The 16,784-nt window shown below is 41.9% G+C and overlaps 1 long non-coding RNA gene across 2 annotated transcripts in view; it reads right to left on the minus strand.

Moving 5' to 3' along the window:
- The window catches only part of LOC116438256, an 85,743-nt gene that overhangs the window by 13,204 nt on the left and 55,755 nt on the right, over nt 1-16,784 (minus strand). For both annotated transcript variants that reach the window (XR_004237657.1, XR_004237656.1), the window contains exon 3: nt 1,615-2,520. This is a non-coding gene — a long non-coding RNA (uncharacterized LOC116438256). The remainder of the gene's footprint in view (nt 1-1,614; nt 2,521-16,784) is intronic.

Below are 16,784 nucleotides of genomic sequence, written 5' to 3' on the forward strand. Positions count from 1 at the left end.
TGTGGGGAGGGAAGGGGAGGGAAGGGGAGGGAAGGTGTGGGAAGGTGTGGGAAGGTGTGGGAAGGTGTGGGAAGGTGTGGGAAGGGAAGGGAAGGTGTGGAAGGGAAGGTGTGGGAAGGGAAGGTGTGGGAAGGTGTGGGAAGGTGTGGGAAGGGAAGGGAAGGTGTGGGAAGGGAAGGTGTGGGAAGGGAAGGTGTGGGAAGGGAAGGTGTGGGAAGGTGTGGGAAGGTGTGGGAAGGTGTGGGAAGGTGTGGGAAGGGAAGGTGTGGGAAGGTGTGGGAAGGTGTGGGAAGGTGTGGGAAGGTGTGGGAAGGTGTGGGAAGGGAAGGGAAGGGAAGGGAAGGGAAGGGAAGGGAAGGGAAGGGAAGGGAAGGGAAGGGAAGGGAAGGGAAGGGAAGGGAAGGTGTGGGAAGGTGTGGGAAGGGAAGGGAAGGGAAGGGAAGGGAAGGGAAGGGAAGGGAAGGGAAGGGAAGGGAAGGGAAGGGAAGGGAAGGGAAGGGAAGGGAAGGGAAGGTGTGGGAAGGGAAGGTGTGGGAAGGGAAGGTGTGGGAAGGTGTGGGAAGGTGTGGGAAGGGAAGGGAAGGGAAGGGAAGGGAAGGGAAGGGAAGGGAAGGGAAGGGAAGGGAAGGGAAGGGAAGGGAAGGGAAGGGAAGGGAAGGGAAGGGAAGGGAAGGGAAGGGAAGGGAAGGTGTGGGAAGGGAAGGGAAGGTGTGGGAAGGGAAGGGAAGGGAAGGGAAGGGAAGGGAAGGGAAGGGAAGGGAAGGGAAGGGGTGGGAAGGGACGGGGTGGGAAGGGAAGGGGTGGGAAGGGAATGGGTGGGAAGGTGTGGGAAGGTGTGGGAAGGTGTGGGAAGGTGTGGGAAGGTGTGGGAAGGGAAGGGAAGGGAAGGTGTGGGAAGGGAAGGTGTGGGAAGGGAAGGGAAGGGAAGGGAAGGGAAGGGAAGGGAGGGAAGGGAAGGGGTGGGAAGGGAAGGTGTGGGAAGGGAAGGGGTGGGAAGGGAATGGGTGGGAAGGTGTGGGAAGGTGTGGGAAGGTGTGGGAAGGTGTGGGAAGGTGTGGGAAGGGAAGGGAAGGGAAGGTGTGGGAAGGGAAGGTGTGGGAAGGGAAGGGAAGGGAAGGGAAGGTGTGGGAAGGGAAGGGAAGGTGTGGGAAGGGAAGGGAAGGGAAGGGAAGGGAAGGGAAGGGAAGGGAAGGGAAGGGAAGGGAAGGGAAGGGAAGGGAAGGGAAGGGAAGGGAAGGGAAGGGAAGGGAAGGGAAGGGAAGGGAAGGTGTGGGAAGGGAAGGTGTGGGAAGGGAAGGTGTGGGAAGGGAAGGTGTGGGAAGGGAAGGTGTGAGAAGGGAAGGTGTGGGAAGGTGTGGGAAGGGAAGGGAAGGGAAGGGAAGGTGTGGGAAGGGAAGGTGTGGGAAGGGAAGGGAAGGTCTGTTTCTGTTCGCAGGAATAAGTCTGCCCACCGATTCTTTTTTTCATCATTTCAGAATAAACAGCCTTAGTGGCTATTTGTTGTTTATTGATATTTTTATTTCCAGAGACTACTTCTTTTTTGCCATTACTATTCTTTTGCCTTCTCTTTACCCATGATGCTGGGTCTAAAAAAACAATAATTGTAAAAATTACCTGCTGAGCTGTGCAATATCATCCATTATATTCACTGCAAAAGGTAATTTTTAGTGGTGCTAAAAGTTCCATGGAAACACAGTCCCTGGAAATGGCTTTGACTTTACAGACACACAGAGGATACAAATGCTTCATTCAGAGATGACTTGTTCATCTGACTCATTAATTGGAATTTGCACTAGTTTATTAAATATGCTGATGAAAACAAGGCAAGTGAAGCTGCATAAAGCAGTGCTTATCGTGGTACTCCACTGCTGTTGTTCTTACATTAATTCAGTGCTAGAACTGACCCTATCAAGCATTCAATTCTTGTGATCCCAGAGCAAAAAAAGAGTATCTCCAGTGCTTTGTTTGCCTGCTTGAAACTTGCAGTTCATCTCATTTGATCTCAGTGTTAGTCCTGCTGTGGTCAGTTGCTCTCGTCTTTCCTAGTGCCTACAGCAAGGAGCTCTGGTCTCCCTTGCCGCTATATTGAGGCTTTACATTCTTTTCCCACCACTTTTTTTTCATGATTAATGAAATTAATGCTGTTTTCCCTCTCACCCTTCTCCTGCAGAGTTCAGCAAGACACCAGCCTTGAACTGTTTCTCCCTTTCCTGACTCTCATGTCCTCTATTCCAGGCTGCAGCCTTGATAATGCCTCTTGTCATGGATAAAGTAGCTCTGAACTTTCTGGTTCATTCTCCAGTGCTTCCGCTGTCCTTGTGCTGTGCTGTGTTTGTGTGCTTACTCCTACAGGTCCGCTTAGGCAATTTAAATCCTGGGAGGAAGTAGAGCAGCTTCTGGACGCCCTCGAGCAGTATCATCCCGGGGAACTTCAATGTTTGCGGGAGACCAGGGCACGTTGCATGGTCCCTTCTCCAATGCGCGGGCTGTAGCAAAGAGTGGTGGGTCCATCAATCACTCCTGTCAGGGGGAACATGGTGTATTATCTGTGACGGAGCCTGGCAACGTGAAACGTTACAGGCAGCGTTACAGCGGGAAACTGGCTTACCAGGTTGTCAGGGTCTTACTCTCTTTGAGTCAGCTGAACAGCAAGCTATTGCTGAGTTTCGCTGGCGAGTTAACCACGAGGTTGCTCGCATTTGCTTACAGCTTAAATCCGCAGTAGTGCGTAAAGTTTGCAGAGATGGCCTTAAGATACCACGCCAATGGATGGTGAGTACCCATGAGTGGGAATGCATGTGCCATCGCTTTAGTGCTTGCAGCATTGCTGATAACTGCGCACGCTACCAAACACCACATTAACCACATAGACCACTGAAAAAACGTGTGGGTTATCTGGGCTAACCAAATAGTCCAAGAATCTTTTTGCTTATCTTTAGCCACACCTTCGGATCCCTTCCGTACCTGCCTTACCGGGGTCCCATTAACAGAGACCAATAGCCTTAAAGGCTACACCTTTAACTATTCAGAGCCAGAAACCGCACTCTTAGCTTTTTGTAATGCGAGCTACACCACCCTCACCAACGACGGTTTCGACATCCGCTTTTCCAGCTTTGACATTTGCAATGCCCTTAAAATAAAGAAAAACCCTCTAGCTGCCCAAGCATGAGTGATCGCCTTAGGCCTTAATACATCTATGTTTGAGCCACAAGAGCTAGATCTCTTAGGCTCTCAGCCCAGTCCCTATTGTCTTATGTTTAGAGGCAGTCACTTTGACAGCATCTCCAGCCTCCAACGGCCAAATAAAGACAGCACATGGCTGAGCCCTACCACCTCATGGTACTTTAACATCAGAGTGTACTGCAATGGCTCAGTATGGCCAGTTGATAATCCTCCACAAGAAGCCAGGGCGTTACCCTTAGGAACTTTCCTCATTTGTGGAGACAGAGCATGGCCAGGAGTGCCTTCTAAACCAATGGGAGGACCGTGTTATTTTGGGAAACTAACAATGTTTGCCCCTAGCATTCAGCAACTACTACACATCACGCACAAACGATCACGATCACGACGAAGCATTTGTCAGTTAGGCCCTGATTGCAAAGACAATGTAGAGTTATGGAAACCCCCTGCTGTCTTTTTTGCCTCTCTCCTAGCCCCAGGAACCGCATCAGCACACGCCCTCACTCAGCTTAGAAGGTTAGCATGCTGGACAGGCAAGCAAGCAAATGTCACCTCACACCTGATAGGTGAGCTTATTGCAGACGTGGATAGCTTGCGCCACGCATTACTGCAAAATCGTGCAGCCATTGATTTTTTACTGCTAGCACAAGGTCACGGGTGCAAAGATGTAGAAGGAATGTGCTGCTTTAACTTATCAGATCACAGTCAATCCATACACTCCCAGCTCCAATGGCTCACTGAACATACCAAAAAGCTCACAGTTCAAGACAGTCCTTTCGATGGATGGTTCCAAGGGACTTTTGGGGGACTCGGAGTTTGGGCCGTAAGCCTCATAAAGGAAGGCCTCAGATGGGTAGGCATTATACTTTTACTATTGCTTGGAGCATGCATTATGTTTTCTTGCTTAGCTAAATGCATAGAACAGTTAACTCAGGGAGTTTTGATTGCGCAAATTAATAAAAATGGGGGAATTGTGGGAAATTGGTTACGTGAGAAAGGGCACATAGACCCTTTGCAGTTTACTGAGCAAGATCTTGCAGAACACCGCACGCATCTTGTGTAACAATTGAAGTTGCAGAATATTGCACGTATCTTGCTCAACAACTGAACCACCATTGAGTTCTTATTGCTGAGCTATGGGTTTTATTGCAGACTTAGCAAGGATAGTCTTTGGCAGCAAAACAATAGATGCCTGTGGTCAGGAAGGCCTGAGAAAAAGGAGAACTGCTGACCACAGAAGGGGAACTAAGGGAGCAGTTAGAAATCAGCTAAGACGACATGAACCACTTAGAATGCGCCTTTACGAATATGCATGAGCCTATTATTGTTAGTATATAAGAAGCTTTTGTACGATCAATAAATGAATTCCTGCTGATCACTCATATTGAGCGTCTGGGTTTTCCCTCCATCGCGACAGTGCTGCTCTCTATCTCAAACACTGCTGCTGCTGCTGGTCTGCTGTGCTGCTTGCTCTGGATCCAAGAAGTAATTCTTTTATGTTGCATCTCTTTTCCTATTGATTGCCATTTAATTCTTCTGTGTTAATGGAGGTTATTTCCCCCAATTTGTTTCATACGCCTAACTCTTACAGCTTACATGAACTCTTCTTTCTCAGCCCCCCAAACTGCTTATGCCTATTCAACAGCTGAACAGAGCTGGTGTTGATGCTGTGGTTACTCTCCTTCCACTGCAGGCTTTATCCTAATGTCAACGTTCTCCTTTAGTAATTCTCCCATCATAGACACATGGTCACGAGGATTTCAGGAGGCTGAGTTAAATATTTTCTAGAGAAATAACACCAAATCACCAGCAGTCCTTTCTCATCCACAGCCATATGGTCACCATCATTGCTTGTCCTCTCAGCAGCTGCTTCGTCTGCTTCCCTTTTCTGGATCTGCCTGTCAAAAAGGTCCAGTCTGTCTCTATAAAACTGTCTCCCAGTTTTATAGAGGGGCAGACACCCCAGAAGCTGCAGTGAAGCAGGGTCTGACTGGGAATGTGTGATGGAAATTAACTTTGGAAATTAAAACACAAAGGAAAGAAGTTTAAGGATATTATGAGTGATAATTACAGAAAAGTTTCCTAAAAAAGGAAATTCTTGCTAATTTCAGTCAAATGTATAGCTGTCTTTCAGTTTAGAATTATATATCATACCTCTCATAATAGTCATGCTGAGTCAATTTGTCATGGTATTTAGGCATTGCTTTCTAAAAGCATCTGGGTGTCTTCTTCCCAATACAATTAAAATTCTACTAATGTATCATTTAGCATCTTTTGAATTGCCTGGATACCTTGACAACCTGCCCACCAGATATTGAAAATAATGAATAGTTGTTTCTTTTTTATATTATTTTTGGGGATTTGCTATTTTTTTACAGTGGACAGTTTGCTATAAATACAAGTAACACTTTAATTACTCTTTGAGTAACACTGGTTTATTTACTGCCTTGGAAAATGTCTTAGACACCTAGGAGAAGTATTGCATGTTTATTTTCTTTCTTGCAGGTTTTTAATTTTTTTTTTTTTTCAGAATATGAACTTACACTGTAATAAAAACTATCAATATAATATCAATATAAATATCGACACAGTTTTAAGCTTAATATGTTCTTTCAAAACAAATACCTTCTTAAAAATTTCATTTTGGTTTAACTTGCCAAGAACAGAAGAACAATGGATTTTGCAACAGAGACAATATGGTTTATTGCTCTAAAAAGTGAGTTTGTACAGTCAGTTACTGTACCAAATATATGGAAAGGAGCTTATGGCAATTGAACCATTAAATTTCAGGAAGGAATTGTTACTGTTGGTACATATGTTTAATACCTTGATATTGGAATAATAGCATTGATACTATTGCTGAATTTTCCTGTAGTTCACTGACCTAAATTTCCACATGACAAGATATTCAGAAATATAGTAAATTTGTGACAAGTTAGCCCAATCTGTTATGCTGCCTGACAAATGAGTTTTTTTCTGCATTTGGTATTTACTGTCCAATTATACAAATGAGGAAAGACATAAGTCTAAAGAGAACAAATGAATATATCTGTTTGCTTTGAATAATGGCATAATTCTAACATTTTTGGTTTTACCATGAAATGATTAAGAAATTTTAGTGATAAGTCTGAGCTGTCATGTTACCACAGCTGTCCTGATCAAATATGGTAAATTCCTAACTTTATTATGATGTTGGATTGCAGGCCAGAAAGAAAAATTAAATTTCTAATGAATAGTTAGATTACTTTTTGAGGAGATCCTAACTGAAATATTCACTTTCTTTCTCTTCAATCAATTAAGAAAAAACCAACAGCATTACCTTTTGAGGAGATCCTAAATGAAATATTCACTTTCTTTCTCTTCAACCCAATTAAGAAAAAACCACCAGCATTAACTTCTGATAAGATTGCACCTTCTTTTAACTCATTCCTGTGGTTTTGAGGGAAGAGGATGAGGGAATGGGTATTAATGGGAGAATCACATCTTCACCTGATGGGATTTGATTTTGAGTTCCCTGCAATTGGAGGAAATGTGTTAGTGTTTGGTATTTAATAGGATTTGCACCCTACTTTGAAGTTCTTCTCATAATCAGATTTATACTGTTAAGCTTTTTCTGAACAAAAGACTGAAAAAAAGTGCAACTTGATCTGTCACTAGGGATAACTTCAAGACAGTTGTGTTTAAAAAGCTAAAACAAATTTAAAGTCAAAGCAACATGGATTTTAGGCCAGATGGTTGCTTTCTGGGATTTTAAAGGGCAGAATGACACATCTGCCTAGGCAAATGATGGTCGTTAGGTAGGATTTTTTCACTTATATTTACATGAAATAAACATCCAGAAAATTGCCAAAATATCAATGTTTCAATTTTGTCATACACATGGCAATACATTTGGCAAAATTATCTTAATTTAGTGGTCAAGCCAAATACTCCTTTAAAATTAAATTTAAATTAAATTAAATTTAAATTGTCTGTTGAAGACAAATGTGAAGACATAAAAGGTTAAAAAAACTTATATTTAAGACTAGTCAATTGCCTTTGCTCTATAAGGACAATTCTAAAAAAGGGCATGGTTGATTTCATTTATCCCTACCCTATTCAGTTCCAGAAGAGCATTCTGGCATTGAAGAATCATATAATTATTTGAGTTGCAAAAGACATTTAAGATCATTGAACCAAACCTAGCACCACTAAAACATGTCCCTAAGTACCACATTTACGCCTCTTTCAAATACCGTCAGGGATGGTGACTCAGTCACTTCCCCGGGCAGCCTGTTCCAGTGCTTGACCATCCTTCTGGTGAAGCAATTTTTCCTAATATTCAATTTAAACCTTCCCTTGTGCAACTTGAGGCCATGTCCTCTTGTCCTATCACTTGTTCCTGGGGAGAAAAGACTGACCCTCGCTTCTCTACAACCTCACTTTCAGTCATAAGGTCTCCCCTGAGCCTCCTTTTCTCCAGACTGAACTCCAGCTCCCTCAGCTGCTTCTCATAAGATCTGTGCTCCAGATCCTTCACAGGCTCTGTTTCCCTTCTCTGGCCACACTCCAGCACCTCAATTTCCTTCTTGTAGTGAGGGGCCCAGAACTGGACATAGGACTAAGGTGCAGCCTCACCACTGCCAAGTACAGCGGGACAATCAGTGCCCTGGTCCTGCTGGCCACACTATTGCTGGTACAGGCCAGGATGCCATTGGCCTTCTTGGCCACCTGGGCACACACTGGCTTTTGTTCATCCGCTGTCGACCGGCGCCCCCGGTTGTTTTCTGCTGGACCACTGCCCCCGGCCTGCAGATCTGCATGGGCTTTTTATGACCCAAGGGCAGGACCTGGTACTTGGCCATGTTGAATCTCACACAGCTGGCCTCGACCCATGAATCCAGCCTGTCCAGATCCCTCTGAAGAGCCTATGTACCCTCCAGTACATCAGCACTCCCACCCGGCTTGGTGTCATCTGCAAACTTGCTGAGGAGATGCTCAATCCCACTGTCCAGGTTGTTGATAAAGATATTAAACAGGTCTGGCCCCAAAACAGCCCTGGTGAACATTGCAAGGGACTGGCCATCAGCTGCATGTAACTCCATTCACTACATTCTTTGACATACAAAGCTATCCTACCACAAAATTGGAAATTACCCTAATTAAACAAGGACTTAATAAAAAATGTTAGTCTATTCCTTTATGAGGCAGGAGAAGGGCAAATGAAAGAAAGATATATCCTATTCTAATTTTGAAGGTTAATTTGTGAAATCTTTTATATTTGTAATTTCTAAAGCGCTGGTGTAACTGAATGATTTTTGTGAACAAGTATCCTCTATATTCTGTTTGGCTTTCTGACGTCTTTCAGTGTAACTCACATGCTCTTTAACAATGGGCACTGTTGACTGTATCTACTTAAATATAAAGTGAATCTGTTGCAATGAATACATGACTTAATGTATGTTTTATACATGGAAATCCATGTTTTATGCTGACCAAAAGCCCACTGATGCATACTTAGAATGCAAATTAATTTCAGGAATCTAAAATAATACTGTTTTTTAAGATAGTGTTCAATCTTACATGTTGAAGAATTCACTTAAAAAGTAAATTTGAAAACTGTAGAGTACCGAGTGAGAATACAAGAACTAGTTTTATGGATGCTATAAATAATTAACAATTTTCCTCTTTTTTTTCTAACCAGTTTTATTTTCTGAGTCCTACCTGACTTCTAGTTTTAAATGAATTGTAATCTATTCCAAGAGGGCTATTAGTTTATCGAAATCACTCTATAAGTTGAATATAGAATTATAGACTCCCAGGACTGTAGAATAGTTTGGATTGGAAGAGACCTTAAAGATCATCCAGTCCACTGTTCACCAGCATTATTGAAGACTGAGCCAAGAAAATCTCTGAATCACTAGACTTCTGGGTTTTTTTGGTTTATTTTTTTGTAATTTTTTTGTGTGTGTGTTTTTGCTTGCTTGGTTGGTTTCTTTGGGTTTTTTGTTTTCCTTCTTTTTTGAACATCTTTCCTATGAAGACAGGCCTGGAGAAGAAAAGGGTCCAGGGGTACCTCGTAGCACCTTCCAGTACCTAAAGGGGGCCTACAAGACAGCTGAAGAGGGACTTTTGTCAAGGACAGATAGTGATAGGACAAAAGGGAATAGCTTTAAACTGAAAGAGGGTGAGTTTAGATCAGATATCAAGAAGAAAATTTACAGTGAGTGTGGTGAGACACTTGAAAAGGTTGCCCAGAGAAGTTGTGGATGCCCCATCCCAGAAAGTGTTCAAGGCCAGGCTGGATGGAGAGCTCTGGGCAACCTGGTCTAGTGAAAGGTGGCAGAGGGCTTGGAACTAGATGATCTTTAAGGTCCCTTCCCACCCAAGCCACCTATGAATGTGTGATTCTATGAACTTTCATCCCTCTGTGTCAGGTAACGATCGTCAAAAAGCTCCAAACTTTTCTTTAGAACTCCTTTTGGTATTACCATACTGAAAAAACTCTTCCTGTTGTTAGACAAAAGATTGGCCACTTACAACTCTAATTGAGCTTTGGCCTTTTGTGTCTTCTTCCCATTTATATGATCCACAGCTTTGTCATATTCCTGCAAAGCCTGACCTTGCTTCCAGAGGCCATATAATTTTTTCCTCTGGAGCTCTTCAAGGATTGTCCTGTTCAGCAAAGCTGGCCATCAGGCCTGCTTGCTTCACCTTCTACACAGGGGAATTCCCTGCTCCTGAGCTTCTCAAAGTCATTTCTTGAAAATTAACCAGTCCTTGTGGACTCCTGAACCCTCAGCTTGTTGTCCACTGGGACCCCCAGGCACCTGGCAGCAAGGCTGCTCCCCAGCTGCACAGGCCCCAGCCTTTACTGGTCTTTGTGGTTCATCCAGTCCAGGTGTTTGTTACTCTGACTTTGGAGGGTTGCCTTCTTTGCCTTTCATTTTCTCTTTCTACCTCTCTTTCTTTCTTGGCTGACTCACTGTTCTCCAAAGATCGTGCCCACCACACCACCAGAGCAGTCAGCCTGTGTTGCTTTTGACAATAGACAGCCAGGACAGCTGACCCCAACTGATCCAAGGGATATTCTATACCATGTGGCATCGTGCTCAACATATAAATCCAGGGGAAAAAGAAGGAAGGGGGGACATTAGGAGTTATGGCATTTGGCTTCTAAAGTAACTGTTATGTGTGATAGGGCCCTGCTCTCCTGAAGAGGGATGAACACCTGCCTGCCAAGTGAATGAATTCCTTATCTTGCTTTGCTTGTGTGTGCAGATTTTGCTTTCCCTTTTAAACTGTTTTATCTCAACCCATGAGTTTTCTCACTTTTCCCCTCCAATTCTCTCACCCATCCCAGCTGCGGGGTGTGATCGAGCGGTTGTATGGTGCCTAGTTACCAGCTGAGGTTAAACCACAACACTCCCACCTGTTCTGTCTGGTTACCGATTCCAGCTAACTATCAGATTTGGAGTGAAAATCTGGCAGATGGGTTATTAAAGATTACAAAGATTGTGTTAGGGAGGGGTAAATATGGACATGGATCCTTAAAGAATTTATAGTAGACAGTGTGATGCTACAGAACTCATTTGAATGTGTCTGTAAGGCTTTCTAGTATTTCCCCTCTCAATTTTCCCCATGGAAGAGGAATTCTTAAGTTCTACTCATTCTTTCTCTCTTTAGAAAAAGCAATGGGTGAGTAAAGTTACATTCATACTTCAAGATGAAAATCTCCATCCATTTCCCCTGAAGGTGTATATATTTAAGGTGGATTATGTAGTCATTATCTAGCCTTCTTTACTTCAGCTTTATGAAGAATCTTGGAACACATCTTTGAAATGCTGGACTGACAAGTTTAAAGGTGAAAGTCTTAAAGCTTGCGAAATAATCTGTAAATACTTCATGTGTAACTAAGCTTCTTGTTATATTGTGAGATTAACTCATGTTTTGCATAAATCTTTGAGGGCTCTTAAAGTGCTCTTTGGCCTTACCTCAACAAAGCTATAAGGCACTAGAATTAATTCAAAAGGAACTGAACCTTTATTTAAATACTTTACAGAATAGTGATGTCTTCCAAATCAGTCCAGTCAGTACTTTAAGGTCTCCTTATTCTCATAAAGCCAGAACTGGTCCTTAATGCCCATGGAACTTTACAGACTTACACTTTAGTCATGGGAGAGGCTAACCTTAGAGCATGAATGACACTCAGAGTGCCTTGGAAATGCCTTAGCTTTTTTTTTAATGAAACCACTCTACTGCCACTGGCATGCAGCTTGGGTTGTAGTCCTCTGTATGCATAGTTTGAATATATCAGTAGGTTGTCAACTGCTTCTGAGAAAAGCTTTTTCTAAGAAAATGAAACAATTTTCTAGCACAGACCTCCCAGTATATAATTTCTTGGCTTGCACCAGTTTGGCTGGATTTTTTTGTAGCCTGAGCCAGTTTATAGTAGTTTTGAATGAAAGTGCAGTCTCATTCCTGTCACTAAAGAGCTGTATACATCCAGAGACAAAAATTGAACTAAAGACAGTGCCTTGCAGAAAGAAATAGAACTGTTTTCTGCTTCCTTCACAATCTTGCACATGAAATGCGCAACAGTTGCTGAGATGAAGTGTGTCTAATGAGGGTCTGAGGTTCCATCCTGAGGAAATTAACAAATGAAAAGGAAGCTTACTTCAAGAAGCAGTAGGAATATTAGTAATTATATCTCATATAGAATAAATGATATATTTAACTTTTAAAACCTCCGACAGGTTGTGAAGGGGGAAGAAAGTAAACCTTCAACTTTTGTTTCAGGACAGTGAGTTCCATGACAGAAATGAAGAGAGTGTATGTTATATAAGTAATTCGTGCTCCTTTTCAGCACTAATAGGCTTGCTGCCAGATATTCCAGGCTGCAGTTTGTCATGTCTGATTCCTTAGACTTTTCAAGAAATTGGAGAAATTGCCTTCTGCAGGCTGTCAGTGTCAGGTACCAGCTCACTCACATAGACAAAGCTCAATTAGCTCCTGGAAAAAAACCAGCTTTTAAAATATAGTGACCTGCACTATGAAAGACAGGTAGACAAGTGTTACACAAAACCAAAATGTTAATCTGGATAGGAAAGAATACCATGGTAGCTGTGATAGGCTCTTTATTCTGTGTTTCTTAATTTTTTAGTGCTATTGTGATGTAAGGAATTCTTTTAATGGCCAGAGTTAATTGTTCTGATAGCTGCTGTCTGCTATCCTGTAAGCAACTGCCTCCTGGTTTAAAATAGCAGCACATACATTTGGAAGTATGTCCTGGATCAAACCTAGGACTGGAGCCCATTAGGAAAAACATATATAAGTATTTGTCATGTGGTAGTGTGGCTTTTGAGGCACTTAAAACATGTTCATTGAAAGAGTCATTAACAGTGATCATTTAAGATCTGTGTTTTCACAGTTTATTCATGAACACACAGGAACAGCTAGGACAACAGGATCTCAACCATAAAAGAGACAGTGAAAGTAAACTGAACATTAAAGAGAAATACAGGAATAAGAAAAGTAGTGTGGCAAAGCACTTGAATAAAAAGAGGAACAGCTTCCATAAAGGTGTCAGGGGACCTTGTTCCCATTGATTTTTAAGACTTTTCAAGGACATGACTTCCGACAGAGTATATAACTGAGTTGCGTTTAAAAATATAGCTCTATGGTCCACAGTTTTGCTACAACAAACAAAAAATCTGCTTTATGAAATTTGGTTTATTTTTACATAATTCATCAATTTTGTCTCCCTCATAAGGAGCTCTGAAAGAGCAACTCTAAAAATCCAGCAAGTGGTTGGCCGGCCAAAGCCCTGGGATTATCTAGGTAATGAACTGAATGATTTGGCTGATTGGAGAAGGCTTATCCATAATTTTGACTCTAGAACATGTTCCAAGATCTGTCGTATTTTGTTCCCCCCACTGGCTGCCTCCTGACTGCAGTTGATTATGTTTTACGTCATCTTTGGTGTGATCTATTCTTGTGTGGCTGTGATATACTGAAAATAACATCAGTTTTTCTTGTTAAAATTTGTGTTAGGAATAAGACAACATGTTATTATGAAATTGTGTGAAAGCATGCCTGTCTTTAATATGTTGATGAAGATAAGCAAAAATAACTAGTGACAAATTATTTTTTCCCCTCTTCAGATTACCTGCCAGTATAATTTCATAGGGCTTTGATACTTGAGGAGTTACATAAAGTTTAATTTGTCAAAGAGAACAGTCACTCCTGCAAGACTAATTCAGGAATTGTGTAAGCTTCTGTCTCAGTTTATTAATGTGATTTAGTTCCATTGGTTTCAAAGAGGTTACATCCCTAAAAATGTTTTCAAAGTGTGTGCTTTATTTTTTTAAATATCAATTTATATTCTTAAATAGTCATATATGATTCATCTTCCCATTTTCTGTAATTATTTATACTTCTTCCATGACCTGGCACAATTTACTTACAAATTAAATAAAAGAGACTAACAGTTTAAGAGCTTGATCCCACTGATGAGCAGGTCTCAAGCTTGATTTCAGGGGGAGTTATAGGCTTAAGTAGCTTTTAGGGGCTTGCACTTCTGGGACTTGTCCAAGGTACATTGAATAACATTGGAAAACACAAAGTGAGTAATTTCTTAAATTAAATTGAATTTTGTACTTATTGAAACAAATTTGTACCACCTTTCATGTAAGAAATTCAGACTCAGAAAGAAATGCATTCTTAAAAACCTGAAGTAGTAAACGTGCCTGGACATTTAGGAGAAAAACAAGATGGTAAGAGTGAGTCCAATACGTAGAGAAAATATTTATTTGGGACATAGTAAGACTATGAAATCAGTTTTGTGTTTTTATAATACTGAATTCTTGCTTCTGAAAATCTGGTGTGGAATGCAAGAACAAGAATGAAAATGTTTGAATTCCTGTTTGAACTTAGTTGCCTCAAGTACTGCACTAAATCCACTAAAAATATTAATCACAGAATCACAGAACATGACAAGGTTGGACCCATCAGGATCATCGAGTCCAACTCCTGGTCCTGCATAGGACCATCCCCAAGAGTAACACCATGTACCTGACAGTGTTGTCCAAACAGTTCTTGAACTCTGTCAGGCTGATGCTGTGACCACTTCCCTGGGGAGCTGTTCCAGTGCCCAACCACCTTCTGGGTGAAGAACCTTTTCCTGATATCCAGCCTAAACCGCCCCTGACACAGCTTCAGGCCATTCCCTTGGGTCCTGTCACTGTCACCACAGAGGAGAGATCAGTGCCTGCCCCTCCTCTTCCCCTCACAAGGAAGTTGTAACTGCAGTGAGGTCTCCCCTCAGTCTCCTCTTCTCCAGGCTGAACAGACCAAGTGACCTCAGCCACTCCTCACACGGCTTCTCCTCAAGGCCCTTCACCATCCTCGTGCCCTCCTTTGGACACTCTCTAACAGCTCAGTGGCTTTTCTGTGTCGTGGCACCCAGACCTGCCCCCAGCACTCGAGGTGAGGCTGCCCCAGTGCAGAGCAGAGCGGGACAATTCCCTCCCTTGCCCGGCTGGTGATGCTGTGCCTGATGCCCCCCAGGACACGGGTGGCTCTCCTGGCTGCCAGGGCAGTGCTGACTCACGTTCAACTTGCCAGAGACCAGGATCCCTGACCTCCTTTCTATGGTACTCTTTCCAACATCTCACTCCCCAGTTTGTCTGTACATTCAGGGTTGCCCCATCCCAGGTGCAGAATCCAGCACTTTCCCTTGTTGAACATCGTGTGGTTGGTGATTGCTCAGACCCCTAATTTGTTGAGATCTCTCTGAAGGGCCTCCCTGCCTTCAAGGGAGTTGACAGCTCCTCCCAGTTTTGTATCATCTGTGAACTTACTAGTATCTCTTTCAGTCCTGTGTCCAGGTCATTATAAAGAGGTTGAAGAGCAGAGGGCCAAGAATGGAGCACTGTGGAAGTCCCCCAGTGACAGGTCACCAGTCCGGTGTCACCCCATCCACTGTAATCCTTTGTGCCTGACCTGTGAGCCAGCTGCTTACCCAGCACATGATGCATTTATCCATCTGTGTGCTGGACAGTTTGTCCAGAAGGATATTGGGAGAGAAAGTATCGAAAGCTTAACTGAAATGCAAAAAGATTACATCAGCTGGCTTCCCTTGATCAACTAGCTGAGTTACTTTGTCACTAAAGGAAATCAGATGCCATATTTTGATGGAAAATTGCATATGGATAATCTATTGCCTGTGTTTTGGGAGCTTTCACTTTTTTCTGTCCTGTATTTTACCTGTTAAGATTTTGCCTGCCCATGCAGCACTCAGAGGTATGGTTGTGTGGTCTAACCCGTAAAGCCAATGGCAGCTGGCAGCAAAGTTAAACCTCATTGGTTCTTCTGTCTGTAGAGACGTGATAGGGTTAAATCTTTGAATTATCTTTTTCTTTGCCTTACACAGACCTCTTAACCAAACCTCTTGCTTACTCTCTCCCCTTACTTCTCTTTCTTCTTCAAATTCCATATTGGGGAAAAATGATGGTGGTCAGCCGTACAATCCTGAGAAAGAAGTCCTTGAATGTGGACGTGAAGGTCTTCAGGCAATAATATATGATAAAGTGATTGTAAACAAGCATCAATTACAATTTGAAGATCCACACCTTAGTGATAGGAGTTCCCTTCTTCTAGAAAAAAAATTTGAAGCATCTCTTTTCAAATAAACAATACAGAATACAGTTTTTTGTGTGTCCTGTGCAAATCAGAAAAAATATTGCTTATTTGGGTTAATATTTAGGATTTTACCCAGGAAGACTACATTATCTGTTGCTCCAAAATTGATTTTCCTTAGACATTGTTTACCTGAAAATGTGTAAAATGCCAACATAGTCTTTACTTTCTACTAGTTTTCATAATACTTGTCTTAGCTCAATTTTAGATTTTCAAGAGCTGTGAACTTAAATATCAGTTATTTCATTCTGGTTTTTTACATAAAAAAATTCTTTTAATACCTTTCTAACTCAATATTTCAGACGGATCTTCTGTGCTCAGTTTCTTTCTCAAGTATTAATTATTGCACGTGCTTCTGAATGACAATGCAGTGACCTCTATTTTTTCTTTTCTTTTCATTGTTTGACAGAGTGATGCTAGTCTCCTTAAACTGAGAAGTAGCAGAAAAAAAAATATTAGCCTTTATATTCTGCAGGTTTTTTGGAAGACATTCTTTAGTTTGTTGGCTTCCTATACGAGAGCCCATGAGTGTTTTATAGTTCAAAAATGAGTTACTTACTAATTAATTCATAAAACTCTTTCCACTTATATCTACAAGAGAGATGTTTCCATTGTTCTTTAAAAAACATTTTTATTCAATCTATTCTGAAATGGTTTAACTCTGCTTTTTGTGAGATGAAAAAGGTTGTAATATATTCAACATGTATTCAGATAAATTAAAATATAGCTCAAACTTATATTTTTCCTTCTATTCTAGAATTATGCTTCCATATTTTCTTAAATCCTATGTTGTTTTGCTTGAATCCTTTTAAAATCTAAAAACCTGAAAGTACATTCTTTGATCTCTTATATTTCCATTTAAAAACTTTGCAGCCTTGTGTGAAATCCAGCACTTTGCCATTGACTCAGTAAACGCAGACCTCAAG

The sequence above is a fragment of the Corvus moneduloides genome, chromosome Z (assembly GCF_009650955.1).
Source record: "Corvus moneduloides isolate bCorMon1 chromosome Z, bCorMon1.pri, whole genome shotgun sequence".
Lineage (NCBI taxonomy): Eukaryota > Metazoa > Chordata > Aves > Passeriformes > Corvidae > Corvus > Corvus moneduloides.